This window comes from Mus musculus, chromosome 17, assembly GCF_000001635.26.
Source record: "Mus musculus strain C57BL/6J chromosome 17, GRCm38.p6 C57BL/6J".
Taxonomy (NCBI): Eukaryota; Metazoa; Chordata; class Mammalia; order Rodentia; family Muridae; genus Mus; species Mus musculus.
Window position 1 is genome coordinate 55,626,097 of NC_000083.6, and position 19,042 is coordinate 55,645,138.

Genomic DNA, 19,042 nt, shown 5'->3' on the forward strand with positions numbered 1-19,042 from the left:
AGGAGTATGAATTTGAGGGAGAAGAGAAGTTGAAGGGAACAAGGAGGAATGTAGGGAGGGGAAACTGTAATTATATGACTATACTGTATGACTGTACTGTAATTGTATAAATGTACTGTATGACAAAAGAATCTATTTTCAATAATAGTAAATAAAAACCTATGCTACCGCTGCTTTCCCTTATTAAAATCCCTATTATTTTATATTTTACATAATTCAGCTAACATTTCTCACTAACTGTCATCATCTCTACTTTTTTTCTACTCTTTTTTTAAATAGGTATTTATTTCATTTACGTTTCCAATGTTATCCCCAAAGTCCCCCACCCGCTCCCCCACTCACCCACTTCCACTTCTTGGCACTGGCGTTCCCCTGTACTGAGGCAGATAAAGTTTGCACGACCAATGGGCCTCTCTTTCCACTGATGGTCGACTAGGCCATCTTCTGCTACACATGCAGCTAGAGGCATGAGTCCGGGGTACCAGGTAGTTCATATTGTTGTTCCACCTATAGGGTTGCAGATCCCTTTAGCTCCTTGGTTACATTATCTAACTCCTCCATTGGGGGCCCTGTGATCCATCCAATAGCTGACTGTGAGCATCCACTTCTGTGTTTGCTAGGCCCCAGCATAGTCTCACAAGAGACAGCTATATCTGGGTCCTTTCAGCAAAATCTTGCTAGTGTATGCAATGGTGTCAGCGTTTGGAAGCTGATTATGGGATGGATCCCCAGGTATGGCAGTCTCTAGATGGTCCATCCTTTCGTCTCAGCTCCAAACTGTGTCTCTGTAACTTCTTCCATGGGTGTTTTGTTCCCAATTCTAAGAAGGGGCAAAGTGTCCACACTTTGGTCTTCGTTCTTCTTGAGTTTCATGTGTTTAGCAAATTGCATCTTATATCTTGGGTATTCTAAGTTTCTGGGCTAATATCCACTTATCAGTGAGTACATATTGTGTGAGTTCCTTTGTGATTTGGTTATCTCACTCAGGATGATGCCCTCCAGGTCCATCCATTTGCCTAGGAATTTCATAAATTCATTCTTTTTAATAGCTGAGTAGTGCTCCATTGTGCAAATGTACCACATTTTCTATATCCATTCCTCTGTTGAGGGGCATCTAGGTTCTTTCCAGCTTCTGGCTATTATAAATAAGGCTGCTAGGAACATAGTAGAGCATGTGTCCTTCTTACCAGTTGCAACATTTTCTGGATATATGCCCAGGAGAGGTATTGCGGGATCCTCCGGTAGTACCATGTCCAATTTTCTGAAGAATCACAAGACTGATTTCCAGAGTGGTTGTACAAGCTTGCAATCCCACCAACAATGGAGGAGTGTTCCTCTTTCTCCACATCCCTGCCACCATCTGCTGTCACCTGAATTTTTGATCTTGGCCATTCTGACTGGTGTGAGGTGGAATCTCAGGGTTGTTTTGATTTGCATTTTGCTGATGATTAAGGATGTTGAACATTTTTTCAGGTGCTTCTCAGCCATTCGGTATTCCTCAGGTGAGAATTCTTTGTGTAGCTCTGAGCCCCAATTTTATAACACAAATATGCACTTAACTAGACAAAATTCTACTAGATCATCAAAGAACTCTCAACAATACTATTCAAATTGTCCCATGTAATAAGGAAAGAAAAATTACATATATTAAAAGTACTTTTTATTTTTTGAAATTATAATCTGATTATATTTGAGAGTATAATCTAATTACATTTCCCTCTCCTCCCTTGAAACCCTTTTATATATTCACCCCTCTTACTGTTTCAAAGTTGTGATACCTTTACTTATCAATTATTTTTATATATATATATATTTATATATACATAAATACATACAGACAACATACTCATTCTATAAAATGTTACTCGTATTACATATATTTAGAAATGTTTAACTTAGAGATTTTTATTAATTTTGAATATTTCTTTAACTTTTTCTCCTTACTTTTGAGATAGTAATTTAATTTTTTCATTTTAAAAGAAAGTAGATACCAAAAGGGTTCTTTTGCATATTTCCTACTGTACACAGTTGTACAAGCATATGTTTTCCACATTCATTCATCTTTTCATTGGTTTTAAGTACTTACCAAAAAAAATCACATTTCTAACTTCTATTTCCATGTCTTAACAGACACAAGCACATGTGAACACACACACACAATCATACACACAGGCACATATGAATACACACAAGTAGTCCATATATGTTAACCTACAAGAGAAAATGTGGTAGTTATTCTTTTACCCACTATTTCTTCATATGTTTTCTATTCCCAAGTCTGTTTAGAATATTCCTTCCCATATACACCCTACTTTTGTCAATGGCATGTATATATAGTGGAAAATATTACAATCTGCAAATTGGAGTAAATATTTTCCTGATAAGCCTTCTTTATTTTTTTAAAAGACAATTGGTGTTATCGACCTTCCTGAAAACGACATATTTTAGTCTTTTTTATGGCTGAATAAAATATTCATGCATACATATGCTATAAATCCATTATGCATTTACCTGACAATGAGCACTAAAGATGAATCCATGTCTTTTGGATGGTTTGATTCATACTCTTATTTACATGAAGGTCTGTAGGATGTCAATTTTAATATCTTGGATATGTTTCCCAGTTACTGATTAGATTGGCCAGTTGGCTGCTAGTTGTACTTTTAGATATAAGTAGATTTCACTGTGATATAAACACTCCATATTCTCACCAGAAAACCTATGGCTTTTTACATTCTGTGCATCATTAAAATCATTTGTTGTAGTACTCTCTCTCAAAACAGCTGTTCTGCTTAGTAATATGAAATCTCAGTGTAGAAAGCATTAGCATTTTCCAATTAGCTAAGGATCTTAAATATGTTTTCACACATTTATTGGCCATTTGTATAACTTCTTTAGAGAATTGTGTAGTCATTAGCTTTTCAAATCATCTGACAACTTGCCTGTGAATTCAAGTGTTTAATTTTTCAATTCTTTCTCATCCAAATATCAATCTCTTGTCAAATGAATTTCTTGTAATTATTCTGTCCTATTCTAGGGACTTTCTAGTGACTCTGCTGTTCATTTCCATTGCAATGTACAAAATATTTAAATTAATTTAGCAGTATCTATTATGTCTATCTAATTTTGCCTGAGTTTTTGGAGTCTTGTCACAATGGTCCTTGTTAATCTACATGTAGATGCACTCTACATTGTTATTTTCAAGCTATTTCAAATGGACACGACTTCATTTAAGTGCTTTCATTCATTTTGTACACAGTTTCATCAGAGATGACACATTAGGCTCTACATAGCTTACAGGACATATGGCAAACAAAACAAATTATACAAAATTTAGAAGAGTTCTAATGTCTCCAAGTTTCCTACATGATCATAATGAACTAAATTTTAAGTGACCATCAAGCAAATATTGTAAGAACAATATTTGTGGAGTTTAAACAACTCACTACTAAATGATAAATGGGTCAAAGAAGAAATAAAGAAAAAAATCCTGAAATTGTATAAAAATAAAAACAGCCCAACAATAATGAATATTTTACCAAAATAAAATAAACAAACTGAAAATAAAATCAATATAACAATTATGGCTATCTTAGCATTTCGAGGGAAGTCTAGGGACCTAATTGCCTACATCAAAAACTCAGAAAGAGACAAAAAAATGAATTAACTTAAGTCCAAAAAATGGAGAAATAATAACAAGCTAATCCAAATCCAGAGAATGTTGAGAAATAATAAAAAGCAGTGCTAAAATTAATCAGAGAGAAACAAAGAAAACATTACAAAATACTAAATGTGTCTAATTGCTAGGCCTTTAAAAAGAGACAGGAACAACAGACCCAAATAACAAAAAGAAAGAAAGAAAATTAATAATAGTAGTAGTAGTTGTTGTTGTTGTTGTTGTAAAGGAAATATAGAGAGATATTTTCCAAATTAACAGAAGAATAAGTGAATGGCTAGGAACTACTAAAAGCACCAAAGAAATGTGAGATCATAAGTGAATATTTCAAAAATCTATACTCAGACCTGAGGATCCTGAACCATAAAGTCAAACTTCCCTATCCACCACTGATCTTCCTTGCTTGCTGAGTCCTCAGGGGCAAATCAAGCTTGTCTGAGAAGCCTGCTATCCCTTCTGCACCCTAATTCTCCCCAGACCTCTCTGACCTCGATCATCAGACATGCAGATCCCTAAACAAACCTGTTAGCTTCTCTTCCCCCACCCATCTTCACTACTCACTGAGTCCTCTGGGACAAGGCAAAAACTATGACCAGCTTGCTAGGCCAGGTGGACCTCTATTCTCCTGACATACCTTCATCTGGCCTGCAGCTCCTGACCCATAAAGACCTGTAGTTCCAGAACCATACGGCAGAAGGATACTCATTAGAGGCCTGCCACATCAGGACAACCAAGGTTACCTCCTCCCAATACCTACTATAACAGGAAAAACCTGGGACCAAAGCCATCCAAATGGTCAAAGGCTCTCAAAAGGACACAATAATAGCGAGGATAATATGACACCTTCAGTGTATAGCTACCCTACAATAGCAAGCCCTAGATATCCTAGCAAAACCAAAACACAAGAACACAACATTAAACCAAATCTTCTAAACATGATAGAGACTTCTAAAGAAGAAATGAATAAATCCCTTTAAAAATACAAGAAAATATAATCAAGCAAGTAGAAAACTTTAAAGAAAAAGCAAATAAATTGGCAGAAGCAACATAGCATCTGGGACAGGGCCACTTCTGGGCCTTCATCTTCAACCAGGAAGCAGAACTGAGCTCCAGACACACTTTCCCCACCAGAGGAAAGTTGGCCTCCAGGGAGTACTATGACCACTGAGACTCAGAAAAGAGGTTCACTCCAGGAGTGCTGACAGAGGCTAACAGAATAACAGAAGGAACAAGTTCCAGCCAGAGATAGCTACAACAAATAACACCAGAGATTACCAGATGGCTAAAGGTAAATGTAACAATCTTACTAACAGAAATCAAGACCACTCACCATCATCAGAACCCTGCATTCCCACCACTGCAAGTCCTGGATACCCCAATACACACGAATAGCAAGATTCAGACTTAAAATCATATCTGATGATGCTGGTAGAGAATTTTAAGAAGGAAATTAATAACTCACTTAAAGATGTACAGGAGAATACGGCTAAACAGGTAGAAGGCCTTAGAGAGGAAGCACAAAAATCCCTTAAAGAATTACAGGAAAACACTGCTAAACATGAGATAGAATTGAACAAAACCATCCAAGATTTAAAAATTATAGAAACAATAAAGAAAACACAAAAGGAAACAACTCTGGAGATAGAAACCCTAGGAAAGAAATCAGGAACCATACATGCAAGCATCAGCAACAGAATACAAGAAATGGAAGGGAGAATCTCAGGTGCAGAAGATTCCATAGAGAACATGGGCACAGCAATCAAAGAAAATGCAAAATGCAAAAAGATCCTAACTCAAAACATCCATGAAATCCAGGATTTCATGATAATGACAAGACTAAACCTACAGATAATTGGAGTAGATGAGAATGAATATTTTCAACTTAAAGGGTAAGTAAATATCTTCAACAAAATTATAAAAGAAAACTTCCCAAACCTAAAGAAAGAGATGCCCATGAACATACAAGAAGCCTACAGAACTCCAAATAGACTGGACCAGAAAAGAAATTCCTCCCGACACATAATAATCAGAAAAACAAATACACTAAAGAAACAATGTTGAAAGCAGTAAGGGGAAAAGGTCAAGTAACATATAAAGGCAGGCCTATTAGAATTACACCAGACTTCTCACCAGAGACTATGAAAGCCAGAAAATCCTGGACAAATGTTATACAGACCCTGAGAGAACACACAAATACCAGCGCAGGTTACTATACCCAGCCAAACTCTCAATTACCATAGATGGAAAAACCAAAGTATTCCATGACAAAACCAAATTCACACAATATCTTTCCATAAATCCAGTCCTTCAAAGGATAAAAAAGGGAAAACACTAACACAAGGACAAAAACTACACCCTAGAAAAAGCAAGAAAGTAATCCTTCAACAAACCTATAAAAGAACAGCTACAAGAACAGAATCCCAATTTTAACAACAAAAATAGCAGGAAGCAACAATTACTTTTCTTTAATTTCTCTTAACATCAATGGACTCAATCCCCCAGTAAAAAGACATAGACTAATAGGCTGGCTACACAAACAGGACCCAACATTTTGTTGCTTACAGGAAACCCACCACAGGGAAAAGGACAGACACTACCTCAGAGTAAGAGGCTAGAAAACAATTTTCCAAGCAAATGGACCAAAGAAACAAGCTGGAGTAGCCATTCTAATATCGAATAAAATTGACTTCCAACCCAAAGTTATCAAAAAAGACAGGAGGGGCAATTCACACTCATCAAAGGTAAAATCTTCCAAGAGGAACTCTCAATTCTGAATACCTATACTCCAAATGCAAGGGCAGCCACATTCATTAAAGAAACTTTAGTAAAGCTCAAAGCACACATTGCACCTCACACGATAATAGTGGGAGACTTCAACACACCACTCTCATCAATGAACAGATCATGGAAACAGAAACTAAACAGGGACACAGTGAAACTAACAGAAGTTATGAAACAAATGAATTCAACAGATATCTACAGAACATTTTATCCTAAAACAAAAGGATACACCTTCTTCTCAGCACTTCATGGTACCTCATCCAAAACTGACCATATAATTGGTCACAAAACAGGCCTCAACAGATACAAAAGTATTGAAATTATCCCATGCATCCTACCTGATCACCACAGACTAGGGCTGATCTTCAATAACATAAATAATAGAAAGCCAATATTCATGTGGAAGCTGAACAACACTTTACTCAATGATAACTTGGTGAAGGAAGAAATAAAGAAAGAAATTAAAGACTTTTTAGAGTTTAATGAAAATGAAACCACAGCTTACCAAAACGTATAGACATAATGAAAGCATTCCTAAGAGGAAAACTCATACCTCTGAGTGCCTCCAAAAAGAAACTAGAGAGAGCATGTACTAGCAGCTTGACAGCACATCTAGACGATCTAGAACAAAAGGTAGCAAATTCACCCAAGAGGAATAGACAGCAAGAAATAATCAAACTCAGGGCTGAAATCAACCAAGTGGAAACAAAAAGAACTATACAAAGAATTAACCAAACCAGTAGCTGGTTCTTTGAAAAAAAATCAACAAGAGGGCACAAGTATCCTAATTAACAAAATCAAAAATGAAAAAGGAGACATAACAACAGAACCTGAGGAAATCCAAAACATCATCAGATCCTACTACAAAAAGCTATACTCATTAAAACTGGAAAACCTGGATGAAATGGACAATTTCCTAGGCAGATACCAGGTACCAAAGTTAAAGCAAGATCAGACTAATGATCTAAACATTCCCATTTCCCCTAAAGAAATAGAAACACTCATTAATATCTCCCAACCAAAAAAAAAAAAAAAAAGCGGAGAACCAGATGGGTTTAGTGCAGAATTCTATCAAACCTTCAAAGAAGACCTAATTCCAATTATCCTCAAACTATTCCACAAAATAGAAACAGAAGGTGCTCTACCCAATTTATTTTATGAAGCTACAATTACTCTGATACCTAAACCACACAAAGACCCAACAAATAAAGAGAACTGCAGACCAATTTCCCCTATGAATATCGATGCAAAAATACTCAGTAAAATCCTCGCAAACTGAATCCAAGAACACCTCAAAATGATCATCCATCATGATCAAGTAGGTTTCATCCCAGGGATGCAGGGATGGTTTAATATATGGAAATCCATCAACATAATCCATTATATAAACAAACTCAAGACAAAAACCACATGATGATCTCCTTAGATGCTGTGAAAGTATTTGACAAAATCCAACAACCATTCATGATAAAAGTCAAGGGAAGATCAGGAATTCAAGGCCCATACCTAAACATACTAAAAGCAATATACAGCAAACCAGTAGCCAAAATCAAACTAAATGGAAAGAAGCTGGAAGTAATCCCACTGAAATCAGGGACTAAGCAAGGCTGCCCACTTTCTCTCTAGCTATTCAATATAGTACTTGAAGTCCTAGCCAGAGCAATTTGACAACAAAAGGAGATCAAGGGGACACAAATTGTAAAGGAAGAAGTGAAATTATCACTATTTGCAGATGATCTCCCATGCTCATGTTTTGGCAGGATTAATATAGTCAAAATGGCTATATTGCTGAAAGCAATCTACTGATTCAATGCAATGCCCATCAAAATTCCAATTCAATTCTTCACAGAGTTAGAAAGTGCAATTTGCAAATTCATCTGGAATAACAAATATTCTAGATACCAAAAAGTATTCTCAACAATAAAAGAACATCTGGTGGAATCACAATCCTGATCCTCAAGCCTACAGAGCAATTGTGATAAAAACTGCATGGTACTGGTTCAAAGATAGAAAGGTAGATTGATGGATCGCAACTGAAGACCCATAAATGTACTCGTATACCTATGGTCATTTGATCTTTCACAAAGGAGCTGAAACAAAGTAAAGGAAGGGTTGATTCATTCTTATCTCCTTGTACAAAGCTCAAGTCTAAGTGGATCAAGGAACTCCACATAAAACCAGAGATAATGAAACTTTTAGAGGAGAAAGTGGGGAAGACCCTGGAAGATATAGGCACAGGGGAAAGATTCTTGAACAGAACAGCAATGACTTGTGGTATAAGATCAAGTATCAACAAATTGGACCTCATAAAACTGCAATGCTTTTGTAAGGCAAATGATACTGTCAATAAGACAAAATGGCAGCCAACAAATTGGGAAAAGCTCTTTACCAATCCTAAATCTGATAGGGGACTAATTTCTAATATATATATAAAGAACTCAAGAAGTTAGACTCAATAAAACCAAATAACCCTATTAAAAAGGGGGTACAGAGCTAAATAATTCTCAACTGAGGAATTACCACATGGGTGAGATGCACCTAAAAAAATGTTCTTAGTCATCAGGGAAATGCAAATCAAAACAACCCTGAGATTCCACCTCACACCAGTCAGAATGACTAAGATCAAAAACTCAGGTGACAGTAGATGCTGGCAAGGAAGTGGAGAAAGAGAAACACTCCTCCATTGCTGGTGGGATTCCAAGCTGGTACAACCCCTCTGCAAATCAGTTTGGCGGTTCCTCTGAAAATTGGACATAGTCCTACCGGAAGATCCAGCAAAACTGCTACTGGGCATATTCCCAGAAAATGCTCCAACTTGTAACAAGGACACATGCTTCACTATGTTCATAGCAGCTTTATTTATAATAGTCAGAAGCTGGAAAGAACCCAGATGTCCCTCAACATAGGAATGGACACAGAAAATGTGGTATATTTATACAGTGGAGTACTACATAGTACTACAAAAACAATGAATTTATGACATTTTTAGACAAATGGATGCATCTGGAGGATATCATCCTAAGTGAGGTAACCCAATCACAAAAGACCTCATGATATGCACTCACTGATAAGTGGATATTAGCCCTGAAGCTCAGAATCCTTCTTAGAAGGCAGAACAAAATACTCATGGAAGGAGTTACAGAGACAAAGTTCAGAGCAGAGACTGAAGGAAGGACCATCCAGAAACTGCCCCACTTAGGGATCCATCCCTTAAACAACCACCAAACCCAGACACTATGGCAGATGCCAACAAAAGCTTGCTGATAGGAGCCTGATATAGCTGTCTCCCATGAGGCTCTGCCAGTGCCTTGCCAATACAGAAGTGAATGCTCACAGTCATCCATTGGATTGAGCACAGGTTCCCAATGAAGAGGCTAAAGAAAGTAGTCAAGGAGCTGAAGGGGTTTGCAGCCCCATAAGATGAATATCAATGTGAACTTACCAGTACTCCCAGAGTTCCATGGGTCTAAACCACCAATCAAAGAAAACACATGGTGGAACTCATGCCTTTTGCTGCATATGTAGCTGAGGATAGCCTAGTCTCTTGCGCGCTCTGGACTGGACCAGCAAGAACGACGCTGCAACAGGATCCTTCTGCACACGTTTATTGGGAGAGCTTGATTGCAGAGGCAAAGAGACCCCGAGCCCAGAACTGGTGCTGCTTATATAGGCCTAGGAGAGGCGTGTCTCACACCCGGATTGGTTATGCACTAAGCCTCATTTGCATGTTCCTCATCTGATTGGCTACTCTCTCTCTCTCTGTACCTCACAGAGCCTCATTATCATACCTCATTTGCATGTCTCACATCTGATTGGTTATACTCCCAAAGCCTCATTATCATGCCCGGGCCAGGCAGTGTCTTTGCAAAAAACTTTACTGCATATGTACACATTGGTTGTTTGTCCAAACTTATGCATGGTGGCCAGCAGTAGCCAGTGCCACTCTGCAACGGCACATGTGGCTTCCCACATTAGTCGGTCATCAATGGGAGGAGAGGCCCTAGGTCCTATGAAGGTTCTATGTCCCAGTATAGGGGAATGCCAGGGCCAGGAATGGGAGTGGATGGGTTGGGGAGCAGGCAGAGGGGTAAGGGGGAGGGGATTTTCAGAGGGGAAACTAGGAAAGGGTATAACATTTGAAATGTAAATAAAATATCTAATAAAAATGTGAGAAAAATGTTAAACTTTTGTACATATTTCTTGAAGGAACAGAAGAATGAATTATTCTGTATCATTCTTTAAACAAAGGGCATTTTAGAAATAAATAATAGCAATTAAAAAATACACTTGAGCCCTTGCTTCAATTCCCCCTATTTCTCTTCGTGTGTTTTTGATTTATTAAGTGGATAATATTTGATATTCCATTATTTATATTCATCTTTCCCTGTTTTTATTATTTTAAATTCTCTCTTGAGTCCTTATGAGTGTCTGTTTCTATATCCTTAGTATGGCTTCATTTTTGAGAATTTCATTAGTATATGCTTAAATAATAATTTAAGTTTTTACATTTCCTTGATAGCAATAGGCATGATATAAAATACATCATTCCATGTTTTTCTTGTGTGCGTTGATTCTGCTCTGATAGAAGTAGCCCTTATCATCTTCCTTAGTGTGCAGGTTGACCTTCCTCTTTGGTTCCACTCACTCAGCTTCATAACCGAACGGGGCCTGAATAGGTTGTTTACACTTCTCACATTTCTTTGGGATTTTAACAGCCCTTCCACGCTACTTCAAGATTTGAGGAGTTATTAGCAATTTCCTCAGATATTTTACCTATACATTTAATGTATATTTCAGCAGTGGTCTTAACTTCAAGATTTAAAATGTTTGGTCTCATGGTCTTTTTTCAGAGTTTTTGGAAGCCATTGTCATGACAGACAAGTCTATATTTATAATTAAAGAAATAAAATAATTCCTTAGAATTAACTTCTACCACATCTATTTTATTTAGGATGTATCATATTTTTATGTGATTTCAGATATTCTGTTCTAAAATTTTTATCATGGTTTATTGAATATCTGGATTTATAGTGGGTTTCTAGTCTTGATTTTTTTCAATTTTTATTAAATATTTTCTTCATTTACATTTCAAATGCTATCCCAAAAGTCCCCTATACTATACTCCCGCCCTGCACCCCTACCCACCCACTCCCGCTTCTTGGCCCTGGCATTTCCCTGTACTTGGGCATATAAAGTTTGCAAGACCAAGGAGCTTCTCTTCCCAATGATGGCCGACTAGGCCATCCTCTGCTACATATGCAGCTAGAGACACAAGCTCTGGGGGTACTGGTTAGTTCATATTGTTGTTCCACCTATAGGCTTGCAGACCCCTTCAGCTCCTTGGGTACTTTCTCTAGCTCCTCCATTGGGACCCATGTGTTCCATCCAATAGATGACTATGAGCATCCACTTCTGTACTTGCCAGGCACTGGGATAGCCTCACAAGAGACAGCTATATCAGGGTCATATCAGCAAAATCTTTCTGGCATATGCAATAGTGTCTGGGTTTGGTGGTTGTATATGGGATGGATCCCTGGGTGGGACAATCTCTGGATGGTCTTTCCTTTTGTCCTAGCTCCGAACTTTGTCTCTGTAACTCCTTCCATAAGTATTTTGTTCTCCATTCTAAGAAGGAGCAAAGTATCCACACTTTGGTCTTCCTTCTTGAGTTTCATGTGTTTTGCAAATTGTATCTTGGATATTCTAAGTTTCTGGGCTAATATCTGCTTATCAGTGAGTGCATACCATGTGTGTTCTTTTGTGATTGGGTTACCTCACTCAGGATGACATCATCCAGATGCATCCATTTGCCTAAGAATTTCATTAATTCGTAGTGTTTAATTGCTGAGTAGGACTCCATTGTGTAAATGTACCACATTTTCTGTATCCATTCCTCTGTTGAGGGACATCTGGGTTCTTTCCAGCTTCTGGCTAATAAAAATATGGCTGCTATGAACATAGTAGAGCATGTGTCCTTATTACAAATAGGATCATCTTCTGGGTATATGCCCAGGAGAGGAATTGCTGGATCTTCCAGTAGTACTATGTCCAATGTTTTGAAGAACTGGCAGACTGATTTCCAGAGTGCTTGTACCAGTTTGCAATCCCACCAACAATGGAGAAGTGTCCCCCTTTCTCCACAGCCTCCCCAGCATCTGCTGTCACCTGAATTTTTTATCTTAACCATTGTGACTAGTGTGAGGTGGAATCTCATGGTGGTTTTGATTTTCATTTCCCTGATGAATAAGGATGTTGAACACTTTTTCAGGTGATTCTTAGCCATTTGGTATTCCTCAGTTGAGAATTCTTTGTTTAGCTCTGTACCTCATTTTTAATAGGGTTATATGATTTTCTGGGGTCTATCTTCTTGAGTTCTTTATATATATTGGATATTAGTCCCCTATCAGATTTAGGATTGGTAAAGATCTTTCCCAATCTGTTGGTGGCCTTTTTGTCTGATTGACAGAGTTTGTTGCTTTACAGAAGCTTTGCAATTTTATGAGGTCCCATTTGTGGATTCTTGATCTTAAAGCACAAGCTGTTGCTGTTCTGCTCAGGAATTTTTCCCTTGTGCCCATATCTTTGAGGCTTTTCCCCACTTTCTCTTCTATAAGTTTCATTGTCTCTGTTTTTATGTGGAGTTCCTTGATCCACTTAGACTTGAGCTTAGTACATGGAGATAAGAATGAATCAATTAGAATTCTTCTACATGATAAACACCAGTTGTGCCAGTACCATTTGTTGAAAATGCTGTCTTTTTTTCCACTGGATGGTTTTAGCTCCCTTGTCAAAGATCAAGTGACCATAGGTGTGTGGGTTCATTTCTGGGTCTTCAATTCTATTCCATCGGTCTACCTATCTTTCTCTGTATCAGTATCATGCAGATTTTACCACTATTGCTCTGCAGTACAGCTTGAATTCAGGTATGGTGATTCCACCACAGTTTCTTTTATTGTTGAGAATACTTTTTGGTATCTAGAATATTTGTTATTCCAGATAAATTTGCAAATTGCACTTTCTAACTCTGTGAAGAATTGACTTGGAATTTTGATGGGCATTGCACTGAATCTGTAGATTGCTTTCAGCAATATAGCCATTTTGACTATATTAATCCTGCCAATCCATGAGCATGGGAGATCTTTCTATCTTCTGAGATCTTCTTCAATTTCTTTCTTCAGAGACTTGAAGTTCTTATCCTGCAGATCTTTCACTTCCTTAGTTAGAGTCACAGCAAGGTATTTTATATTATTTGTGACTATTGTGAAGGGTGTTGTTTCCCTAATTTCTTTCTCGGCCTGTTTATCCTTTGTGTAGAGAAAGGCCACTGATTTGTTTGAGTAAATTTTATATCCAGCTACTGCACTAAAGCTGTTTATCAGGTTTAGGAGTTCCCTGGTGGAATTTTTAAGATCACATATATATATACATATTATCATATCATCTACAAATAGTCATAATTTCACTTCTTCCTTTACAATTTGTATCCCCTTGATCTCCTTTTGTTGTCGAATTGCTCTGGCTAAGACTTCAAGTACTATATTGAATAGCTAGAGAGAAAGTGGGCAGCCTTGCCTAGTCCCTGATTTTAGTGGGATTGCTTCCAGCTTCTTTCCATTTAGTTTGATGTTGGCTACTGGTTTGCTGTATATTGCTTTTATCATGTTTAGGTATGGGCCTTGAATTCCTGATCTTCCTTTGACTTTTATCATGAATGGATGTTGGATTTTGTCAAATGCTTTCACAGCATCTAACAAGATCATCATGTGGTTTTTGTCTTGAGTTTGTTTATATAGTGGATTATGTTGATGGATTTCCGTATATTAAACCATCCCTGCATCCCTGGGATGAAACCTACTTGATCATGATGGATGATCATTATGATGAGTTCTTGCATTCGGTTTGTGAGAATTTTATTGAGTATTTTTGTATTGATATTTATAAGGGAAAGCAGTCTGCAGTTCTCTTTATTTGTTGGGTCTTTGTGTGGTTTAGGTATAAGAGTAATTGTGGCTTCATAGAATGAATTGGGTAGAGTATCTTCTGTTTCTATTTTGTGGAATAGGTTGAGGAGATCTGCAATTAGGTCTTCTTTGAAGGTCTGATAGAACTCAGCACTAAACCCATCTGGTCCTGGGCTTTTTTTTGATTGGGAGACTATCAATGACTGTTTCTATTTCTTTAAGGGATCTGGGACTGTTTAATTCATTAATCTGATCCTGATTTATCCTCTGTACCTGGTATCTGTCTAGAAAATTGTCCATTTCATCCAGGTTTTCCAGTTTTGTTGAGTATAGGCTTTTTTATGATCTGATGATTTTTTTTTTATTTCCTCAGATTTTGTTGTTATATTTCCCTTTTCATTACTGATTTTGTTAATTAGGATACTGTCCCTGTGCCCTCTAGTTAGTCTGGCTAGGGGTTTATCTATCTTGTTGATTTTCTCAAAGGACCAGCTCCTGGTTTGGTTGATTCTTTGAATAGTTCTTTTTGTTTCCACTTGGTTGATTTCAGCCTGATTTGATTATTTCCTGCTGTCTACTCCTCCTTGGTGACTTTGCTTCCTTTTGTTCTAGAGCTTTTAGGTGTACTGTCAAGCTTCTAGAGTATGCTCACTCCAGCTTCTTTTTGGAGGCACTCAGAGCTATAGGTTTTCCTCTTAGGATTGCTTTCATTGTGTCCCATAAGTTTGGGTATGTTGTGGCTTCATTTCCATTAAACTCTAAAAAGTCTTTAATTTCTTTATTTCTTCCTTGACCAAGTTATCATTGAGTAGAGTGTTGTTCAACTTCCCCACGTATGTGGGCTATTATTTATGTTGGTACTGAAGATCAGCCTTAGTCCGTGGTTATCTGATAGACTGCATGGCATTATTTCAATATATTTGTATCTGCTAAGAACAATTTGTTGACCGATTATATGGTCATATTTGTAGGCAGTACCATGAGGTGCTGAGAAGGTATATCCTTTTGTTTTAGGATAAAATGTTCTGTAGATATCTGTTAAATCCATTTATTTCATAACTTCTGTTAGTTTCACTGTGTCTGTTTATTTTCGGTTTCCAGGATCTGTCCATTGATGAGAGTGGTGTGTTGGAAGTCTCCCACTATTATTGTGTGAGGTGCAATGTGTGTTTTGAGCTTTACTAAAGTTTCTGTAATGAATGTGGATGCCCTTGCGTTTGGAGCATTGATGTTCAGAATTGAGAGTTCATCTTGGTAAATTTTACCTTTGATGAGTATGAAATGTCCCTCCTTATTTATTTATTTTTTGATAACTTTAGGTTGAAAGTTGATTTTATTCAATATTAGAATGGCTACCCCAGCTTGTTTCTTGGGACCATTTGCTTGAAAAAATTGTTTTCCAGCCATTTACTTTAAGACAGTGCCTGTTTTTGTCCCTGAGGTTGGTTTCCTGTATGAAGCAAAATGTTGGGTCCTATTTATGTAGGCAGTCTGTAATCTATATCTTTTTATTGGGGAATTGAGTCCACTGATATTAAGAGATATTAAGGAAAAGTCATTGTTGCTTCCTGTTATTTTTGTTGTTAGACTTCTGTTCATGTGGCTATCTTCTTTAGGTTTGTTGAAAGATTCCTTCCCTCTTTTTCTCGAGCTTAGTTTCCCTCATTGTGTTGAAGTTTTCCCTTTATTATCCCTTGAAGGGCTGGATGTGTGGAAAGATGTGTGAATTTGGTTTTGTCATGAATACCTTAGTTTCTCCATCTATAGTAATTGAGAGTTTTGCTGGGTGTAGCAGCCTGGGCTGGCATTTGTGTTCTCTTAGGGTCTGTATGACATCTGCCCAGGATCTTCTGGCTTTGTCTCTGGGTAGAAGTCTGGTGTAATTCTGATAGGTCTGCCTTTATATGTTACTTGACCTTTTTCCCTTACTGCTTTTAATATTGTTTTGTGCATTTTGTGTTTTGATTATTATGAGACTGGAGCAATTTCTTTTATGGTCCAAACAATTTGGAGTTCTGTAGGCTTTTTGTATGTTCATGAGCATTGCTTTCTTTAGGTTGGGGAAGTTTTCTTCTATAATTTTGTTGGAGATATTTACTGGCCCTTTAATTTGGAAGCTGCATATGTATCAAAAGATGGCCTAGTCAGCCATCACTGGAAAGAGAGGCCCACTGGACAGGCAAACTTTATATGCCCCAGTACAGGGGAACACCAGGGCCAAAAAATGGGAATGAGTGGGTAGGGGAGTTGGGGGAGGGAGGGTGTGGGAGGCTTTTGGGATAGCATTTGAAATGTAATTGAGGAAAATACGTAATAAAAAAATAAGAGAAACAAAAAAAAAGGAACTCTTCCTTCTCATCTATACTTATTATCCTTATGTTTGATCTTCTCATTGTGTCCTGGGTTTCCAGGATGTTTTGGGTTAGGATCTTTTTGCATTACGCATTTTCTTTGATTGTTGTGTCAATGTTTTCTATGGTATCTTCTGCACCTGAGATTCTCTTCTATCTCTTGTATTCTGTTGATTATGCTTGCATCTATGGGTCGTGACTTCTTTTCTAGGTTTTCTATTTTCAGAGTTTTCTCCCTTTGTGATTTTTTTTTTATTGTTTCTACTTCCATTTTTAGATCCTGGATGTTTTTGTTCAACTCTTTCACCTGATTGGATGTGTTCTCCTGTATTTCTTTAAGGGAGTTATTTCCTTCTTATAGTCCTTCATCATCATCATGACAAGTGACTTTAGATCCATATCTTGCTTTTCTGGTGTGATTGTGTATCCAGGATTTGCTATGGTGGGTGAGTTTGGTCCTGATGATGCCAAGTAACCTTGGTTTCTGTTGTTTCTGTTCTCATGTTTGCTTCCTGCCATCTGATTAGCTCAAGTGCTTTCTGCCCTCAATATATCTGACTTGAGCCCATCCTTCCTGTAATCCCGGTTGATTCAGGACTCGAGTCCAGCTTTCTCTGTGATCCTGTGATTCCGGGATCCTGTGAATCTGAGATTCTGGGTGTGTCAGAGTTCTTGGCATTCAAGCTTCCTCTGAGACCCTGAGATCCTGGTGTGACCAAGCTCCTGGATCCTGGGATCCTGGGATCCTGGAATCCTAAGATCCTGGGCATGTTACAGCACCTGAAAGTAGTATATCCTTTGGGGACCTTGGGGCTGTCTGGTGTGTTCAAAACCAAGGTATACCAGCACTGACCAGAAGGAACCCAAGCCACTGGTCAGGCAGGGCTCCTTTGTCCTTACTCCTGCTGTCACAGGCCCCTCACAATTGTTTTGGAACAGATGTTGCGTTCCACTCACCTGTGATCCTAAGATCCTGGGCGTTCTAGGGTGCCTGCTGTGTGGAGAGTCCTCTGGGGACCGTGGGACCCTCTGCCAAGTTCCTGCCCAATGTGGCCTGGAGCTCCAAAACTCTTATCACACTCAATAACTAACCAAAGTATACAATTAACTGCACAAGTAAAATATACTGTACAATTGTCCACTCTTACTAACAAAAGGTGCATAGAATCCAATGTTATAAAATCATATTTCAAGAATGTTGAACTTACTGTCTAAACCTTTCAATTCTACTGTTTTACACTGGATGAAAATTCACTTAGAATCATCTACTTCCTAAATTAAATGTGCTAACCATTATCATTGAACTCTACTTACTAGATGTGAGGCTCCTTTACCAGCCACCACTACCCAATCATCTTCAGGCAGTGTGTGGAAATCCATAACAAACCAGGCTGGAATAGAGATACAAGGAAGTAAAAATTCAGACATGAAATATGGAACCAAGATAAATGTCAATAGAATCATATTTTCCAATTTTATGGAGGTAATATCCAATATTAAGTTTCTAAATAAATCACTACTCATTCCTATGAAGAGATAGTGAGGGATAACATGAAAGATGAAGAGCACATCTGTGTGATTTCCTGGCAGATATCAATGCTGATGTTATATGAGAAATTATATGTCAATTCACCATGGCTAGCACACTAAAGGCTAAGAAAAAGTGTGAAAAAGCAATAACCATTCCATCCCTATCTTTGCAGAAAGTGTTAACAATCATCAAAGAAGAATTGGGAAGGGAACAAGTCTTTGCAGAGCATGAATAGGGTGGAGATAGAGCCTGAGTTATCAAGCCTAAGTGTACTTTTACCATTCCTTTGGGCATACGTAGGTATGTACTATTTTTCAAGATTTGATGATCACTCTAAAGTCACACAACTTCTTTCAGCACATGTTATTTCTCTCAAATTGAAGAATGTGAACAACTTTTTTGTCCAGGGGCTATACATATAAGGTCTTTAATTGAGGTGAAAAACACAAGTTAGAAAATATTACTGAGAGCCATCACCTTCATACCCAGGTCTCATAGGTCATAATTCAATAAAATAAAACAGATAATAAGACCACAGGTGAATTAATACTTCTGGTCAGATCTACTTCTAAGCCTGTGTTTATCTACTAACTGTGGGGACGCTATTTGAAGTGGTGCAAATACATAACATGATAGTTTTAAAGAACGGAGTCAAAAACACCACATAAAACTTTCTAAGTGTTAGCTAAAAATAATATAAATGATAAATATTAAAACCTAAGCACATGTGTCTATGACTTGA